The following is a 19,811-nucleotide window of genomic DNA, read 5'->3' as shown; positions in this document are numbered from 1 at the left end:
TAGCTGAATTATGGCGCTCGTTAGCAACACCCAAACCCAATCACTACAGAACTTTGCAATTTTCACCAGGTCTGACGTGTGCAAATTTTTGTGAGTTTTCATGCATTCTTACCCCCTCAAAAATGCGACTCGGAAAAATAATAATAATCCTTACAAAAACAATAGGTTCCTCACACTTTCAGTGCAAGGCACCGTTGGGGCTGTGCTCGGGCCCTAAAAATAATAATAATAATTCCTTCAGTTTCAATAGGGCCTTCGCCGCTGTCTGTGCTTGGGCCCTAATAATTTATACTTTATTAATCCTGCAAGGGGAAATTACAATGTTTTCACTCTGTTGTTATTATACACACATTACACACAGACCTGAATTACACACACATGCTCAGTACCGCTACATGCACTAATGGAGAGATGTCAGAGTGAGGGGGCTGCCCATGGAAAGGCGCCCCAAGCAGTTGGGTGTTTGGTACCTTGCTCAAGAGCACCTTGGCAGTGGCCAGGAGGTGAACTGGCACCTCTCCAGCTACCAGTCCACCACCATACTCTGGGGAGTGGGGTGGACTTCTCCTAAAGTCCACTGTCATCTCCACAGTCTTCTTGGGGTTTAACTCCAGGTGGTTCTGACTGCACCATTAGACCAGCTGTTCTACCTCAGGAGTTTTACAGACGGGTTCTTTGAGGTGCAGTCATTAGTGTAGAGGGAGAAGAGCAGCGGGAAGAGGACACACCTCTGTGGTGCGCCAGTGCTGATAGACCAGGTTTTGGATGAGATGCTCCCCAGTCTGACATGCTGCTGCCTGTCAATCAGGAAGCTGATGATCCACTGACAGCTGTTGGCAGGCACTGAGAACTGGGTGAGCTTCTGATGTAGGAGTTCAGGGATGATGATGTTGAACACCAAGCTGAAGTCCACAAGCAGGATCCTGGCATACGTCCCTGGGGAGTCGAGGTGGTGCAGGATGTATTGCAGTTCCATATTGACAGCATCATCCTCCGACCTGTGTGCCCTGTAGGAAAACTGCAGGGAGTCCAGCAGGGGTTTTCTTATGTCCTTCAGGTGGCTCAACAACAGTCTTTCAAAGGATTTCATGACCACAGACGTCAGGGTGACAGGCCTGTAGTAATTTAATCCTGTGATGGAGGGTTTTTGGGGACTGGGATGATGGTGGGGCGTTTGTAGCTGGAGGGCACTTCACACAGCTCCAGGGACCGGTTAAAGATCTGTGTGAAGTTGGTGCCAGCTGTTCAGCACAGACTCGCAGACAAGAGGGGGACACACCATCAGGTCCTGGAGCCTTCTTGATATTCTCCTTCTAAAAGACCCGGCACACATCACTCTCACAGATCGTTAGCGCAGGTTGGGGGAGGGGGTTGGGTGTTGAGGGAAAACCTTTTGTGCGTGAGTGGTGTGATAATGGGTGCTTTTCAAACCTGCAGTAAAAATCATTCAGGTTATCAGCCAGTCTGGGATTTTCTGCAGGGAGGGGGAATGGTCTCTTGTAATCCGTGATCTTTTGCAGGCTGTGGGATATAGATACACACGCTTTGCTGACCAAATGACTTATGTTCCTATAATATACTGCCTAATTATTACAGCAAGCTGCCTAGACTTAACGAGCTAAAAGTATGCTGCACGAGAACAGAACCAAGGCTGCACACAGGTGGCCTGCATTGTGCAAAGGAGGACATGTTCCTCTGTGGAATGCAGTAAGCAAGGACGGAGGACACCAAGACCTGGCTCAGTCACAATCCATCAAAAGCAACAGCCCACTTTGTAGAGACAGATGTTCTTGTGTGATATGTAACTGCCCTTGTTAAACCTCAATAAAAGACAGGCAAAAGAGGAAGAGAGTCAGAGCTCACTGGTGAGAAGCAGACTGCGGAGTCTGCTTACGGAGTGATGCTCTCCTTCTATAGAAGCCTATTGTATTAATACATATCTGTGTCTGTGAAGTTATTGCTATCTATTTCAGAGAAGAAGTCCTCACCTGGGAGTGCACCTTGGAAGCACGACAATTGGGGGCTCGTCCGGGATGAGAGGAAAAGAGGATTCTTCAAATTGATTGACAAAAGTTCGGTCCAAGGGTGAAAGGTTGCGTTGAACATCTGGTGCCATAAATAAGGTAAGCAGACCATTATTCTGCATTGACTATTCTAAATCAAGGGTGTTCAACGTCTTAGTAACCCACAGACCGCTAAAATTAATTAATTAAATACATAGTGACAACTTCCATTTCTATAAAGGTACAGGAAATATGGTATGGTTTATGGAACAAATATGAGGAAATATTTGTGAAAGTCTGAGTTTGGCAACTCCACCCGTGTCCTGACGAGGAGCGGTTTTGGCTGGGTTGAAACACCCGAGAATTGAGACATCTTAAAAACAAAAAGGTTAAGTTAAGGTTAATAAGGGTAAGTCCTCCACAGTAGAGGTAAGTCCCAGGTAATTGTAGGGGTAAGTCCTCCATAGTAGAGGTAAGTCCCCCGGGGTAAGTCCTCCATAGTAGAGGTAAGTCCCAGGTAATTGTAGGGGTAAGTCCTCCATAGTAGAGGTAAGTCCCCTGGGGTAAGTCCTCCACAGTAGAGGTAAGTCCCCAAAGGAGTTGAAGTCTCCTAGGTATGACTGGTGAACGATTGTATTATTGAACCATTTCACACTATTTAGGTGATATGACAAAATAATCCAATGTTCACATGACTTGTTGGTTTTGGTGTCAGACAATTGAGCTAGTTCGATTGTCCAAAGGCTGAGAACCAGGGTATAGCGAGCCATAGATCTCAGCTGGCCAAAATCATAGGGAAACTTGATTTTGGTGTCAAATAGGAATATTACTTTCCTGTTTAAGGGTTGAGAACCAGGGACATAGTGTGCCATAAATCTCAACTGGCCACAATCAAGGTTTAAAAAATAAAAAAAAAAATTTAGGGTAATGCATGAATGAACAATGTGTATGAATGCTAAATAGAAGCAATTGAAGCAGCAGCACTGCCTGAAACCTGACGGTGTTAACGTAAAGCAGTGGCCTGTTGAAGTAAATTGTGGATATTTAGATCAAGGGATTTTCTGTGTGGCAATTTAGAAGTATTGAGTGTGTGGCAGTTTTGGATAAATATTTCTGGCAAAATTAATAAGCATATTTTGGCAATCTCATAAAGACCAGTGTTACTAGTTAAGGAAATGGACGGAGAATTCGACAGAGAGATAGATGATGGGGGTTGGGGAATTAAAGGACCATATAAGCCAGTTGGGGAGCAGTTAGAAGTAATGGAAAAAGCAGTGAAAGCGGCCTATGGGACAGGGAAGGAGGCAGAGGATATGATAATACAAATGAGGAAAGATGTTAATCAGATACTGACCGATCAGGGGGAAATTGCTAAATGCACAGATCCACTGTTAGCAGCATTTTGGAAGACAGGAAAAGAGAGCAGGTCAGGATCAGGAAGAAGCACAGAAAGATGTGAAAACAGGCAGTTGGCTAAAAAAGGGAGAAGCCAAGGATAGGAGAGATAAAGCAAGTCAAGATAGGAAGAAGTGGGCACTATGGGCGCTATTATGGCAGGGAGTGAGGCATCTAATGGTTGATAATACAGGTCATACACAACCACATAAACCTCCATCGTACTCACCACCTCAGCCCACTACAGGGTTGTACCCAGTGTTTGATGTTAAGGAAGGAGCAGTGGAAGTTACAGGGCTTGGCAGATGTGTCCCCTCAGCCCCGTTTGCGGGCCAGGACCAAACCCACAGGGGGAAGATTAGGCAACCAACTGATGAGTGGCAATTACAGAGACTCAGAGATGAATTTGAAAACCGCGGCCAAGGCAGCAGTGGGAAGGAAAGCAGGAAAGGCAGTCTTACCGACGGTGCCGGGGCAGGACAGGACAGGGACAGGGATGGGGACGAACTGAAGCGGGGGTTGACTGCAGAAGACGTTTTTAGGCTAGACCGTATCCTAACGGATGCGCTAGAATTCAATTCAATTCAATTTTATTTATAGTATCAAATCATAACATAAGTTATCTCGAGACACTTTACAGATAGAGTAGGTCTAGACCACACTCTATAATTTACAAAGCCCCAACAATTCCAACAATTCCAGTAATTCCCTCAAGAGCAAGCAGTGCGACAGTGGCGAGGAAAAACTCCCTCTTGGGAAGAAACCTCGGACAGACCCAGGCTCTTGGTAGGCGGTGTCTGACGAGCCGGTTGGGGTTGTGATGAACAGTGGCGATAGTAGTCACATTAATAATGGAACAGTGACTGGATGTAGCGGGAAGCTGCGGGGTTCAGCAGGCCGCAGCATGACATTGCAGGGCGTCGCTGAGCTCAGCAGGGAGTGCAGCAGGACCACGCGCGACAGCTGCAACCAAGGTCTTGGTGCCAACGTTCTCTCAAGGAAATACGCTGGGGAAAAAAGCATAAGGACTCCGGGGTAAACTCCCCAGAAGCTAGGATTAGTAACAAGCAATTCTGGGACGGGCTGCACACAAATAGTAATAGTAATAGTAACAGTAATAGAAACAGTAATAGAAAGGGAGAGGAGAGAGCAGCTCAGTGTGTCAAAGGAAGGAAGTCCCCCGGCAGTCTAGGACTATAACAGCGTAACTATAACAGGTAACTAAGAGAGACAGGTCATAAGGAGAGTAGCTTTTCGGGCTTAGAACTCTCCCCCTGCCGGATCTGGCTTGGCTGGCCTGCCTCCCTCTACTTTGTTATGTATTATTAATCTAACAATTATGAAGAGAAGCAGTTGGGCCAGTTAGGTGAACACTGCAACTCCTCACTCCCCTAACTATAAGCTTTATCAAATAGGAGAGTTTTAAGTTCATTCTTGAATGAGGTGACAGTTTCTGCCCCCAACCCCAGATCGGGAGCTGGTTCCATAGGAGAGGAGCCTGATAACTGAAGGCTCTGGCTCCCATTCTACTTTTAGAGACTCTAGGGTACCACCAGTAACTCTGCATTCTGGGGGGCGCAGTGCTCTAGTAGGACAATAGGGTATTAGGAGCTCTTCTAGATATGATGGTGCTAGACCATTTAGAGCTTTGTAGGTCAAGAGAAGGACTTTAAACTCAATCCTGGATTCAACAGGAAGCCAAGCGCAGAAGCTAATACAGGAGAAATATGATCTCTTTTCTTAGTTCTTGTGAGAACACACGCAGCATTCTGGATCAGCTGGAGAGTCTTAAGAGACTTATTTGAGCAACCTGACAGTAGGGAATTACAATAGTCCAGCCTGGAAGTAACAAATGCATGGACTAGTTTTTCGCCGTCGTTTTGAGACAGGATATTCCTAATTTTGGCAATGTTACGAAGATGAAAAAAGGCTGTTCTTGAGGTTTGTTTTAGATTGGCATTAAAGGATATATCCTGATCAAAGATAACTCCTAAATTTCTAACAGTGGTGCTGGAGGCCAGGGCAACACCATCCAGAGTAGCTATATCTCTAGATAATGAAGTTCGGAGGTGTTTAGGGCCCAGCACAATAACTTCAGTTTTGTTAGGGTTTAACATCAGAAAATTATAGGTCATCCAGGATTTTATATCCTTGACGCACTCTTGAAAATTTTGCTAGCTGACTGGTTTCGTCTGGTTTGATTGACAAGTATAATTGGGTGTCATCCGCATAACAGTGAAAGTTAATTGAGTGTTTTCTAATAATATTGCCTAGAGGAAGCATATATAAGGAGAATAGAATTGGTCCAAGCACTGAGCCTTGAGGAACCCCATGGCTAACTTTAGCGTACTTGGAGGATTTATCATTAACATTCACAAATTGAGATCGATCAGAGAAATAGGACCTAACCAACCACAGAGCAATTCCTTTAATGCCAACCAAGTGTTCCAATCTCTGTAACAGGATTGAATGGTCAATTGTGTCAAATGCAGCACTAAGATCTAGTAAAACAAGAATGGAGACAAGACCTTTGTTTGCAGCAGTTAAAAGGTCGTTAGTAATTTACACCAGTGCCGTCTCTGTGCTATGATTCTTTCTAAATCCTGATTGAAAGTCATCAAATAAACTGTTGCTATGTAGAAAATCACATAACTGATTAGCAACCACCTTCTCAAGGATCTTGGATAGAAAAGTAAGGTTAGATATAGGTCTATAGTTTGCTAAGACCTCAGGATCCAGGTTGGGTTTTTTCAGAAGAGGTTTTATCACAGCTACTTTAAATGACTGTGGTACATAACCTGTTAATAGAGACATATTGATCATATCTAGTAATGAGGTGTTAACCACAGGTAATGCTTCTTTGAGTAGTCTCGTTGGGATGGGGTCCAAGAGACAGGTAGATGAGCGCTGAGGATATCTTTAACAATAATTGTTGAAGATCTATAGGATAAAAGCAGTCTAAGTAAATGTCGAGACTAGTCTTTATTTCCTACGACTCTGCGTTTAAAAGGTGAACCGTTAGAAGTTGAGTGTAAAAGGTGATGAATTTTATCTCTAATTGTTGTAATTTTATCATTGAAGAAGCTCATGAAGTCATCACTACTCATAGCTAGAGGAATAGATGGCTCAGTAGAGCTGTGGCTATCTGTCAGCCTGGCGACAGTGCTGAAAAAGAAACCTTGGGGTTGTTCTTGTTTTCTTCTATTAGTGATGAGTAATAGTCTGATCTGGCCTTTCTTAGGGCCTTCCTATAGGTTTTTGAGACTTTCTTGCCAATCCAAACGAGATTCTTCCACCTTGGTGGGAACGCCACTTACATTCGAGGTTTCGCGAGATTTGTTTTAATTCGCGAGTTTGGGAGTTATACCAAGGTGCTAGTTTCCTTTGCTTCATCATCTTCTTTTTCAGGGCCCCGGGAGTCCTAAGGTCCGTCCGTAGGCGTGTACGTAACACCGTCTACAAATGCATCAATTTGAGAGGGACTGAGGTTAACATACAGGTCCTCTGTTATGTTAAGGCATGACATAGAGTCGAATGCTGTTGGAATATCTTCTTTAAATTTAGCTATAGCACTGTCAGATAAGCATCTGGTGTAGGAGCTTTTATCTAATTTAATATAATCAGGTAGTAAGAATTCGAAGTGATTAAAGAATGATCTGATAATACCGAATTCTGGCGAAATATTATTAAATCCTCAATTTCAATACCATATGCCAGCACAAGTTCGGGGTGTGGTTAAAAGAGTGCGTCGCACACTCTGACTGAAACCGATTGAATCCAGTAATGAGTTGAAAGCAGTACTAAGGCTGTCATTGTCAACGTCCACATGGATATTAAAATCACCTACAAGAAGTACTTGGTCTGATTTAAGGACTAAACATGATAAAAACTCTGAGAATTCAGATAAAAATTCAGAATACGGACCTGGAGCCCTGTAAATAACAACGAATATAATTGGCTGTAATGTTTTCCATTTTGGATGTTGAAGATTAAGAACAAGACTTTCAAATGAGTTATAATGTAATTTAGGTTTAGGAGTAATTAGCAGGCTTGCATCAAAGATGGCTGCAACTCCCCCTCCTCGGCCTGAGCCTCTAGGAATTTGAGTATTAATAAGAAGAAGACTAGAAGGAGACTTTCAGGGAGCCAAGCCCAAGGTGAAGGGACAGTCAGATCCAAGCCCCGACTCAGGGCCCGGGGAAATCACCATGTCCCTCACCGGGCGTTGGTCAGATGAGCCTCCTTACCACCTGCGTTCACGCAAGGTTGACCTAGAACATCAGGGAAAGGGTAGAAAGAAGAAAGGAAGGAAACAGGAGGAGGAAGTAGAGGAGGAAAATGAAGATGAGGAAGAACCGGAGCGCGTAGTACTTAATAACCCTCTTTTTAGAGTGGGAATACAGGACAAGTACAGACCATTTACCATGGGCGATCTACAGGGGCTGGTAGACAAACTTCCACCCATAACTGAGGGCGGGGGCAACTGGCTAGGTAAATTGGAAGGGCTAACAGCAGGCCACAAATTAGCTTTGGGGGACTTTAGGGCTATAACTCACCGCTGTATGTTGGCCACAGAGCGTGAGAGCTTGAGCTAGAGGCCGGTACCAGTGTACAACCAGACTCTACTCCATTCTACCTTGTCTCTACCGCCATAGGTAGACACCTGAGGGACAGATACCCTATTTCCAATGCTGCAGCCATCCCCAAGTTCAAGTGGGATGCCAAACAAAGCCCTAGAGACTTCCTAGACTGCTGTAAGGAATAATGGATAAATCAGACAGGCTGTCACCCTGGCAAACCAGGAGTACAGCAAGAGTGGTACAGAACTGCGGTGCTTAAGGGAGTTCCAGAACCAGTTAAACAGGCTATTGAGGAAAATCCAGACATGATTGGTGCAGACTCCACTAAGTGGGAACGCCACATAATTTTCCACATGACACACGCTCAAGACAACCAAGACACAGAGGAATCTGGCCTTAAAGAGCTTCAGGCTCAACTGCTCAAAATGCAATTAGCTGAGGCTAGGCAAAAGATTAATGAGGGAAAGAAAGACAAGGACAAAAAAGGCAGACATGTTATGGCTTTAACTGCAGGGCCCCCCACTCCTGACCTTTTCCCCATTCCTGACTGGATCCCAGCCCCTCCACACACACAACCACAACCCAACCCCCACCCTATAGCCGGGGTCCTCCCCAATGGCAACAAAATAGTGGGAGGGGATATGGGAGAGGAGGAGGGAGACCAGGGAGGGGGCGGGGCGGCCCGCCCCGAGGGGGAACTCCAGGAGCCTGCTTTGTCTGCGACCAGATGGGACATTGGTCTAAGGAGTGTCCACAGCGAGGGGTCACCAAGGGGGAAGGGGTTACCAGCAAAGGGGTCCATACCAGCCACTGCAGGGACCACCGACAGGGCCACCCCAAGCACAATTCCAGATGGCTGAATGGAACTGGGCTGGCCACAATGACACTCCCCAGCAGAGCAACAGGACCCAGGGACCACGGCAGATCCCATGGTGTCCATGAGAGTAGAAGGAACTGTCCAGCCCTTCTTAGTTGACACAGGAGCTACTTGCTCAACAATCAGACATTGTCCATCACAACACATTTCACCAAGTCACATTACGGTGATGGGATTCTCTGGGGAAAAGCAAAAACTGCCAATAACAAAACCACTGCATACAGCTATAGGGAACCAATGCGTCCTCCATCCATATGTTGTTTCTCCCACGGTTCCTATGAACCTCCTTGGCAGAGATCTCCTCATAAAACTGGCGTGTCTATCCTGTGTTGTGCTGATGGAATATTACTGACTTTCCCTGACGGCCGTCAAATGACCTGTTCTGAAGGAAACCAGGGCCACGGACAATACATCCTTTCCCCCACCTCTGACTCCTATGCTGACATTTACTGGGCTATGTTGTCTCCAGAAGGCCCGGGCTCCGGGGGTATCCTGAAACAGTTCTTCCTCTGGAAGCCCTGGATCTCGCAAGTTGCACCCTTTGTCCCTCCCCCAGATCCCCCACATGTCACCCTAAATTATGATGTCCACTCTGATCTCTGTTATCAAGACGCTTTTGACACGATAGCGGACACCAGATGGGAGATATTCACCCAAAACATCTTTGTGGGACCAGAGGGCGTAGCCGCCTCGGTCCAGCTAACTCCTGAACAGTTGCCATGGTTTGTTATGACTGAGGAATCTGCCCCACATGTTTCACTCGCCCTGCAACCAGGGTATGAGGCTAAATCCCTAGGCCCGATGGTCAAGACAGCCCTGACTGCCACCGACTGGACACTCACTCCTCTCCCCAAGGTTCAATACTCTCCCTCCACCAAAACCTTCCGCATTCTCTGTGAGGGTCGAGACACAGCTTTTCTCCAACATGACTTAATTGCTAGGCACCATGGTAGGGAAAGGACTGACCATCAAGATGCTAAAGCCATGTTAGATGGTCTTCCCACCACTCTCTGGTCACAAACACCGAATGATGTAGGTTTAGTGCATTGTGCCCCGCTGACCTTTCACCTTAGGCCATCTCCGCCTGTATGGATACCACAATACTCATGCTCTCGGGAAAAGCAGCTAGGCATTTCAGATACAGTCACAGGATTGATTGAGGCAGGGGTTTTAGAACCTTCTCGTTCCCAGTGGAACACACCTATCCTCCCAGTTTTGAAAGCAGAAACAGGTAAATATAGGATGGTCCATGACCTACGCGCTATTAACGCTCTAATTGTCGACACCACTCTCACTGTACCCAACCCACATGTTGCTCTAGCTGACATAGGGCCACAGCACCATTGGTACACAGTGTTAGATCTCTCAAATGCATTTTTCTGCCTCCCTCTGGCCGAATATCTGCGAGATATTTTCTCATTCACATACATGGGTCGCCCCAAGCGATACACACGCCTACCACAAGGGTTTAACCTCTCCCCAGGCCTGTTTAACAAAGTTTTGAAAAACTCACTGACAGATTGTACCCTACCACCGACAACACCGTTCTGGTACAATATGTAGATGATCTTCTGATAGCTGCACCCACCGCAATGGTGCCTGTCTGCAGGCTACCAAAGATGTTTTGACCACCCTGGCAGGAGGGTTACAAAGTAAGCAGGAAGAAAATACAAGTCTGTAGAAGAGAAGTTACCTTTCTGGGCAGAATCCTTTCAGGCAGTGGTGTAGGTGTTTCCCCTGCACACAGATCAGTTATTTTGGCCCACCCGAAACCATGTACTGTAAAAGACATGTTGTCATTTTTGGGCTTGACAGGCTACAGCAAATCCTATGTTCCAGGCTATGTCGACCTTACAGATCCCCTCCGGGCTATGGTACGCCAACAGGGCATGCGCAATTTGTCCTCAGCCTTAGACTGGACATTTGAAGGCAATGAGGCATTCATAAAACTTAAACAATCCCTTGCTGCAGCAGCAAATCTGGCCTGCCCAAACTACTCCCTGCCCTTCCACTTGGATGTTTCTGAAACAAAACAAGCAACTAATGGGGTTTTGTTTCAGAAAAAAGGGGGTGACAGAGTAGTGTTGAACTACATGAGCATCCCATTTGAACAAATTGAAAACGCAACGCCCGCCCTGCACACAACATGCTGCAGGGGTGGCAAAATGCATTCAGAAATCATCACACATAGTTATGGGACACCCCCTGATAGTGTTGACCTCCCACAGCATAGTGTCCTTTGTTAACTCAGCCATGTTTTCACTCACACCAACCAGACAAAGGCGAATCAGCAAAGTTTTGCAGGCCCCAAACCTGACCTTTACACATGAAGGCATTAACATGGCAGACCAGATGGGGGAGGGGGAACCACATGAGTGTGAGGACAGGACAAGAAAAGTGGAAAAAGTCAGACCAGACTTAGCTGCACAACCACTAGGGGAAGGAAGAGTGCTATTCACAGATGGGTGTTGTTTTAGACATGAGACTGAGGGACTGAAAGCAGCATATGCAGTGGTTGAAGACACAGGAGGGGAAGTGGTAACATTAGAAGCAGAAAGGATGCAAGGTGCGCAGTCAGCACAGAAAGCAGAAGTGGAAGCACTCATCAGAGCCTTAGAGCTAGGAAAAAATCAAGCAGTAACTGTATACTCTGACTCAGCCTATGCAACAGGAGCAGCTCACCTCGAATTACCACAGTGGCAGAGGGCAGGGTTTTTGACAGCAGGAGGAAAACCTATTAAACATGAGGAAGAAATGAAAAGATTAGCAAAAGCTATTCTCCTACCAGCCAAGGTAGCTATAGTCAAATGTAAGGGCCACAGCAATACTCAAGATAGAGTGAGTAAAGCAAATGAAGCAGCAGACAGCGCCGCAAAAACCGCAGCAGGATATTTGGCACACCATCTAATGATGACTACAGATCTAGAAACCAGGGCGGAGCTCAACCGGGAAACAATCATTGAGCTACAAGCACAAGCTTCCCCCCAAGAAAAAACAGTATGGAAAAACAGGGGAGCCACACAAAATGAAGGATTGTGACGAGGCCCGGACGGCAGACCTATTCTGCCACCAGGGGTACGGGAGACGGCCCTAGAAGAAGCTCATGGGGTGGGACATGTAGGGGTCAGTCAGATGTTGAGAAACCTACAACATTGGTGGCATCCATTCATGAAACCAATGGAAGAGCAGGTAACCAAGACCTGTCCCCAATGCCAAGCATTCAACCCTAAGCCTACAGTGAAACCAGACGGGGGACAGTACCCCCTTGAGACAGTGGCAGGGAAAGAGATTGTGATTGACTACACTGACATGACGAACAGGGTACAGGGTTGCAGGTATTTGCTGGTGTGTGTGGATTCCTACACTGGATGGCTAGAGGCCATGCCCGCAAAAAATGAAGACGCTCAGACCGTAATTACATTTCTAATCAACCAATACATTCCCCAGCATGGGTTCCCTGAAAGGATAAAGTCAGATAATGGTTCCCATTTCAAAAACAAAGATTTGCAAAAGGTGGAACTCATGTTGGGGCTAAAGCACAAATTTGGCTCTCGTTATACCACCCCTGAATCTCAAGGCAAGGTAGAAAGGATGAACCTGACCTTAAAAAACAAAATGTCTAAAATATGCAACCAAACAGGGGTGAATTGGCTGCAAGCCCTCCCCTGGCTCTCATGTCGATAAGAATGTCAGTAAACAGTAGGACAGGCCTCTCACCATATGAGCTACAAACAGGGAGGTGTTTTCCCGGGGCCCTGGTCTCAGCTTCCACTTACTGAGCCTTCACCTGTAACCATTTCTCACAAAGCTTTTTTCCGCCAGCTACAGGGCACAGTCTCTTTGTTTTCTAAACAGGTGACCGCAGCACACCCAGACGCAGAAACCAAAACCCTCCAGACGCTGAGTGGGTGCTCCTGAAAGCAATTAAGAGGAAGTGGTCTGAACCTCGCTGGCAGGGGCCCTTCAGAGTGACGGCGAGAACATCCCACGCAGTACAGCTCGAGGGAAAAGGTAAACAGTGGTACCACTGGAGCCAGTGTGCTGCAGCCCAGGAGCGGGCGCCCCACCAAGGAAGAAGCCAGAGATCTGGCTGCCAGCGCGGAGGGCTCTCCGCCCGACACTAGGGAAAAAGAGGCAGAATAATCCTCTCCAGTGTCCAACGAGGTCCAGGGTAGTCCACCCCTGAAAACCTGAAGAAGAGAAACAAGGGGGAACAAGCGCTCTCTTCCCTACAAGTAGCGCGCAGCTACCATCCACCGTTGAACCCAACTTATTGGGCGTGTGTTTTTTCCTTTAACACCAGCCCCCCGACCGCGGGTTTCATTAACCATTTTTCATTGTGTGCAAATTGCAGGAGTTGTCTGGTTTGAGTCTGAGCTGAGGGTTAAAACCAACTTGCGTAGAAGCGGTGTGTTATTGTTATAGTAACTTGTATGGGAAGAGACTTGCCAGGGAAGGAATAAGCTTGCTAGATGTAGTTGTGGCGGATCTTAGGGGTACATAGCGTCCCCATTGTTACTTTCATTTTCTGGTATGATTTTGAACTCCCCCGCCAAAACTGCCCCACCTAGGTGTTACCCTAGAAGAACTTAAGTGCCTTGTAATTGTAAATATTATGTTGTGGACTCACTTAGGTGAGTCCAAAAAGAGGTGGGAACTTTTTATTCCATAAAAAGTTAACAGAAGTATGCTCTTAATATTAGAAGTGTTTTTCCATTTTCTACAATTTTTACCATCTTTTACATTTTCTACTGAAGTGTTTTTACAATTTATCTAGAAGTGATTTTTACCTAGAAGTGCCTTTACCTGGGGCGCCATGTTCTGACTCTATTTTTGTTTTTTGGAATATCTCGTCTCTCTTCTCTGACCTCTTTTCTCTCTTTTTTTGGTATGTTGAACTCTAGTAGAGTTCAAAGGGGGGAATTGTGGGAGTAGATACACACGCTTTGCTGACCAAATGACTTATGTTCCTATAATATACTGCCTAATTATTACAGCAAGCTGCCTAGACTTAACGAGCTAAAAGTATGCTGCACGAGAACAGAACCAAGGCTGCACACAGGTGGCCTGCATCGTAAAAAGAGGACATGTTCCTCTGTGGAATGCAGTAAGCAAGGACGGAGGACACCAAGACCTGGCTCAGTCACAATCCATCAAAAGCAACAGCCCACTTTGTAGAGACAGATGTTCGTGTGTGATATGTAACTGCCCTTGTTAAACTTCAATAAAAGACAGGCAAAAGAGGAAGAGAGTCAGAGCTCACTGGTGAGAAGCAGACTGCGGAGTCTGCTTACGGAGTGATGCTCTCTTTCTATAGAAGCCTATTGTATTAATACATATCTGTGTCTGTGAAGTTATTGCTATCTATTTCAGAGAAGAAGTCCTCACCTGGGAGTGCACCTTGGAAGCACGACAAGGCCTCTGCAAACTGATGCAGGGTCATTGTCTAAGAGACTATTTTTTAGTTTCTCACTGTAACTCCTTTTGGCTACCATGATCTCCTTTGTCAGCTTGTTCCTGGCCTGCTTAAATAGGTCCCGGTCCCCACTAGTGTAGGCCTCCTCTTTGGCTTGACGCAGATTCCTAAGATTAGGAGTGAACCAAGGTTTGCTGTTGTTGTATGTGCAGAAAGTCTTGGTTTGCACACATACACTACCGGTCAAAAGTTTTAGAACATCCCAATTTTTCCAGCTTTTTATTGAAATTCATGCAGTTCAATGTCCTATTGTACTCTGAAATGAAAGAATAGAACAAATGAACAATTTCAGTTAAAAATGAAATCAATTTATAAACCAAAATGTATTCTAAATTTTTGACTCATCAAAATAGCCCCCTTTGGCAGATATAACAGCTGAACACACTCGTGGCATTCTTTCTACAATGGAAATCAAATATTCTTCAGAAAGTTCTTTCCAACTCTGTTGCAGAAGTTCCCATAAATGTGTGGCACTTGTAGGTTGCTTTGCTTTCACTTTTCTGTCCAGTTCATCCCAAACCAGCTCAGTGGGGTTTAAGTCTGGTGACTGTGCTGGCCACTCCATGTTTTTAAGCTTACCATCTAGCCGTTTTGGTTCAGGGTGCCTTTCACTCTGTACAAATCACCGACCCTGGATCCAGCAAAACAGCCCCAGACCATCGTGCTTCCTCCTCCATGTTTGACAGTTGATGTCACACACTGAGGAACCATCCTTTCGCCTACTCGACGGCGTACAAAAATCCTGCGTGATGAACCGAAGATTTAAAATTTTGATTCATCAGTCCATAGCACCTTCTTCCAGTCTTCAGTTGTCCATTGACGATATTTCTTGGCCCTGGCAAGCCTCTTTTTCTTATTCTGATGTCTTAGCAATGGCTTTCTTGCTGCAACTCGACCTATCAAACCTGCAGCTCGAAGTCTTCTCTTTACAGTTGAAACTGAGACTTGCTTATTACGACCACTATTAAGCTGTGCTTGAAGCTGTTGTCCTGTGAGCCGCCTATCACGCAAGCTGTTGACTCTCAGAAACTTGTCTTCTGATTCTGTTGTGGCTTTGGGTCTGCCAGACCTCTTCCTGTCAGAGTTTCCTCCAGTTTCTAAGTGCCTTTTGATGGTGAAGAATACTGTACTCACTGACACCTTGACTTTTTTTCACAATTTCTCTGTAGGAAAGACCAACATTCTTCAGTGTTATGATGGTCTGTCTCTCTTCCATTGTTAATTGCCTTTTTCCTGCCATTTTTATAACAACACACTACTTTCTGCAGTACAGTACTGTTCATATAATGCTCACAAGGGTACGGTACCACAGTGTGTTCCAACAATACTTTTATACAAACAGAGGGGGTTGTAAGTAAAAGTTGGAACACCTGTGGGAATTGGTAACCTCCATTGCTGCAGAACAGCTTTACAGTGTTTACCCATTTCTTGTTCCCTGAAAAAAGCCTTTTTGTAAAATACTGAAATGTACATTATTTTTCAGTTTTGGGTAACCTTACTTTTTTTTTTAACCTCAGGCAGTTCACCACTTACCTTTGTACCATTTCAAGCTATTCATTGGACTTGAACTGCTAAAATTTCAATAAAAAACAAAAAAAATTGGGGTGTTCTAAAACCTTTGACCGGTAGTGTATGTCCTCGCAAAAACTGTAAGATGTTACAGTGTCAGTGAGGTCATTTAGGTCTGTAGCTGCAGCTTCAAAAACGCTCCAGTCGGTGCAGTCAAAGCAAGCCTGCAACTCCAGCTTTAATTCCCTTGTCCATTTCTTTACAATCTTTGCCAAAGGTTTGGAGGTTTTTTTGAAAGGTTGGGATGAGATGAAGCAGACAGTGGTCAGAGAGTCCTAGAGCTGCCTGGGGAATTGCGCGATCGGCATCCTTTAAAACTGTGTAACAGTGGTCTAGAGGGTTTTTGTCTCTGGTGGGAATCTTGATATGCTGTCTGTATTTAGGGAGCTCCTGGTTGAGTTTGGCGTTGTTAAAATCCCCAACAATAATGGCGAGAGAGTCTGGGGGCCCTATCTTGCACTCAATTCAAACTCAAACTCAACACGCAATTGCCTTTGTACACCGACGCATGTATCATTCCTATTTTGCACCCGACGCACAGCGGACTTTTCCCTCCACAGACGCACGTCGGTAAATTAGGCAATGTATTTGCACTCCCGGAGGCGGTTCAGCGAAAAGAGGAGGCGTGTTCCGGTGCAAACGTTCCCTGGTGCTATTTTGCAGTTTCAGAAAACAATTCCGCCACTGACCAGGAAAAACCTGGTTTAAAGTCAGTGGTGCTAGTCTAAAATCAGTGGTGCTAGTCTAAAGTCAATGGCACTAATCTAAAGTCAGTAGCGCGTTATTCAGATGCTATTTTAGGGGCGCATGCTTGGCCATAATGTAGCGTGTGCACAACGCGCATACACTTCTCTCATCTAAACGGACGCAGCAGTTCCCATTTTTGCAAACTATACATAATTACAAAGAAAAATATTACTGAAAATGCGCTCAGGTGTTTGAATAGGTCAGGAGGCTGTGTTTTACACAACATTTCCATGAATCATGGATGTGTTGATGACATAAATGAGGAAATATTATAGGAATTAAGGAGACGTGATGTTGAACTACAGAGGGATTGGACACTCCGGCGGAATCTGGTCCGGGAGTAATGTGCGATGCGCTCCTGGTGGAGCGGGTGGACGGAGATGGAGTGGGGGGAGGAGGAAGGGGAACAACAGGAGCAGGTGGTGCGTTTGGAAGCCCACGCTCCATGGCTGCAGCAATCCTCTCCAGACTTGAGGAGACGCGCCCGAGAGGCCGCAGCAACATCGCCACCCGGCCAAGACGGGCATTTATTACGTTGCCGCATCCCAGATAGCTCCCGCTGGCGTGCGCCAGGCAAATCCGCCGTCATAATAGCAATCTGCCATGCTCTTAAAGGGAATGTGAGATGACGCTCTGATTGGTTATTTTCACGTTACGCCCAAACCACACCTAGCTACTTCAGACCAACCCATTTTAGATTTACGTCGGGCGCAAGAGTCATTTATCCCGCCGGCATAATAGCAACAGCGCCCGAGATCTACCCACAAAGCTACTTGCGTTTTGCGTTTCATACTTGCGTTTCAGAGCGTTAAAATAGGGCCCTGGGTGTTTTTTCTCTATGTCTGTTATCTGGTCGGCTAGCTGTTGTTGCGCATCTGCTACGCAGGCTTGTAGTAAACACCGACCATAACAAACAAGGAAAACTCCCGCGGAGAATAGAAGGGCTTACAGTTTATGAAGAGGGTCTCTAAGTGAGGGCTGCATGTCTTTTCCAGCACTGTAGCATCTCTACGCCAACCTTTGTTTAAGTAGAAGCAGATTCCACCGCCTTTCGTTTTCCCCGAAAGCTCTGTGTTGTGGTCCGCCTGGATGAGTTTCAGTGAAACACAGGGCGGTGGATCTGTAAAAGTGTGAGTTTGTTTGGTTTAGAAGCAGCAGCTCATCCATCTTGTTTGCCAGGGACCGGATGTTTGCCAGGTGAATGGCTGGAAGCGAGGTGCGTAGTCCCCGCTTCCTTAATTTCACCAGCGCTCCTGCGCGTCTCCAACCAAGATTTTCAGAAAAACTGGGTTTGTGGAAACCGGAGAAAAAGTTCCTGTAGAGGTTTGCCTGATGTTTAAGAGTTCCTCTCTGGTATTAGTTAGGCTACTGGTAAAAAGTGGAATTTTGTTGTACTATTTCCACCTCTGATCAAAATCCTTTTAGTGGATACAATAATGATTTTATGTCCTTAAATTACCATGACTCCAACATAAGTTCAATGGTAATGTAAATATGGCTACCAGTGTTGTAGTGAAAACCCCCTAAACCGAGACAAGTCATCACCAAGACCAGAGTGTATCGAGACCCAGACAAGACCAAGACTTTTAGGGGTTGAGACCGAGACAAGCCCAAGACCAAGAGCTTTTCCCCAATTCCCAAATTTGTACCTCCTCAACTCCCTGATCCTTGGTCCTTGGGCTTGTGACCCGAAAATCTTTGTCAGTGCGCCATGTTGAAGGACGTCCCAATTTCTAAAATGTACACAAGGAGTGAGGATCGAGCATCGAGGAGGCTCCTCGGAGGAGTTATAATCCAGGATACACCGATGTATCCTCGCAGAAGACTTTTCACCCATGGCATGTAAACAAAGAGGCATGCGAACGGAGGAGAGAGAGAGAGAAGGGGAGAAGAGAGAGAGAGAGAGAGAGAGAGAGAGAAGGGGAGAGATAGATAAAGTAAAGGGGAGAGAGGGAGAGAGTGATAATATCCGTGGTTAATCTAACGTTTAAGATTGGGCCAGTCAGATCATACAAATTAACATTCTGATTAAACAACCCTCTGAGCCTGAGCTTTTCATACACGATAAAAAACGGCTTCTCTGATTCATAACTTAATAACTTTATAACCATAATGAGAAGAAACATACCGTCTTCTCCAGCTAAAAGCTAACACTCGCCCCGTTTTGCTGATGTCTTTGTTGTCTTTGTAGCCCTTACAGAAGGTTTTGTATCCAGCCTGGAAATACAGAGTTGTTCAGGGTCTTTGTGCAATACTGTAAATCCAAACTGTTACATCCAAGATTGATACACTTTTTGTCCATAATTTATGAGTTTCTCGCCGTCGATCGCCGCTAGCTCGGATGCTAACCGTCCATTTTGTTGGAAGGTAGATGTTAAACTTACTGGCTGATCCACGCATTAATAATAGAGTGCGTTTGCGTGAGTGTATATATATAATATGGGCCTACTGTAGCCTTTATATTTGCATAGTTCTTTTCATACAAACCTTTCTAGTGTTTTACTACCTGTAAAGGCTGTAGCCATATACTGTGTATGTAGGCTATAGGTTGTTATAAATACGTATATAGGCCTATGTGCATATGTGTTAAATACATCAAATAAGAATGTATGATAAAATGCAGCGTATCACAAAACGATAGACAGCTGATGCAGTTGTGCTGCATGTCATATTTAATTGTCATGGCTTTTAATGACGGCTCCGAGGCAGAGATGTCTTGTGTTTGTTAAATCCTTGTTGCCTCGACTCCTCGACTCAAATCTCCTGTGAGCGGGACTAAGACGCCAGGACAGGAATCAAGGAGAGGAATCAAGGAGAGGAATCTGGGATGCACAGACTGGGAATTGGGAGAGGGCTCAAGACTTTGAGGGGTTGAGACAGACAAGACCAAGACCAAACAACTGAAACATTTTTATTATTACTATAATTGCCACTGTTCATCACACCCCCAAACGGCACCGTCAGACACCGCCTACCAAGAGCCTGGGTCTGTCCCAGGTTTCTCCCTAACAGGAAGTTTTCTTCACCACTCAAGGTTTCTCCCTTAAAGGGAGTTTTCCTCGCCACTGTCTACTGCCACTAAATGCTTGCTCTTGGGGGAATTATTAGAATTGTTGGGTCTTTGTAAATTATAGAGTGTGGTCTAGACCTACTCTATCTGTAAA

The 19,811-nt window shown here is 45.5% G+C and overlaps 1 long non-coding RNA gene and 1 pseudogene across 1 annotated transcript; both read left to right on the top strand.

Annotated features, from left to right (window-relative positions):
• Positions 1-2,432: 2,432 nt before the first annotated feature.
• LOC120550700 lies at positions 2,433-2,909 on the top strand. The gene is made up of 2 exons (XR_005637767.1): positions 2,433-2,509; positions 2,553-2,909. It is a non-coding gene; the product is annotated as an uncharacterized LOC120550700 (long non-coding RNA).
• Positions 2,910-11,825: 8,916 nt separating this feature from the next.
• LOC120550788 lies at positions 11,826-12,979 on the top strand (annotated as a pseudogene).
• Positions 12,980-19,811: the final 6,832 nt, after the last annotated feature.

The sequence above is a fragment of the Perca fluviatilis genome, chromosome 21 (genome assembly GCF_010015445.1).
Source record: "Perca fluviatilis chromosome 21, GENO_Pfluv_1.0, whole genome shotgun sequence".
Lineage (NCBI taxonomy): Eukaryota > Metazoa > Chordata > Actinopteri > Perciformes > Percidae > Perca > Perca fluviatilis.
This window is presented reverse-complemented; position numbering and strand designations above follow the sequence as displayed.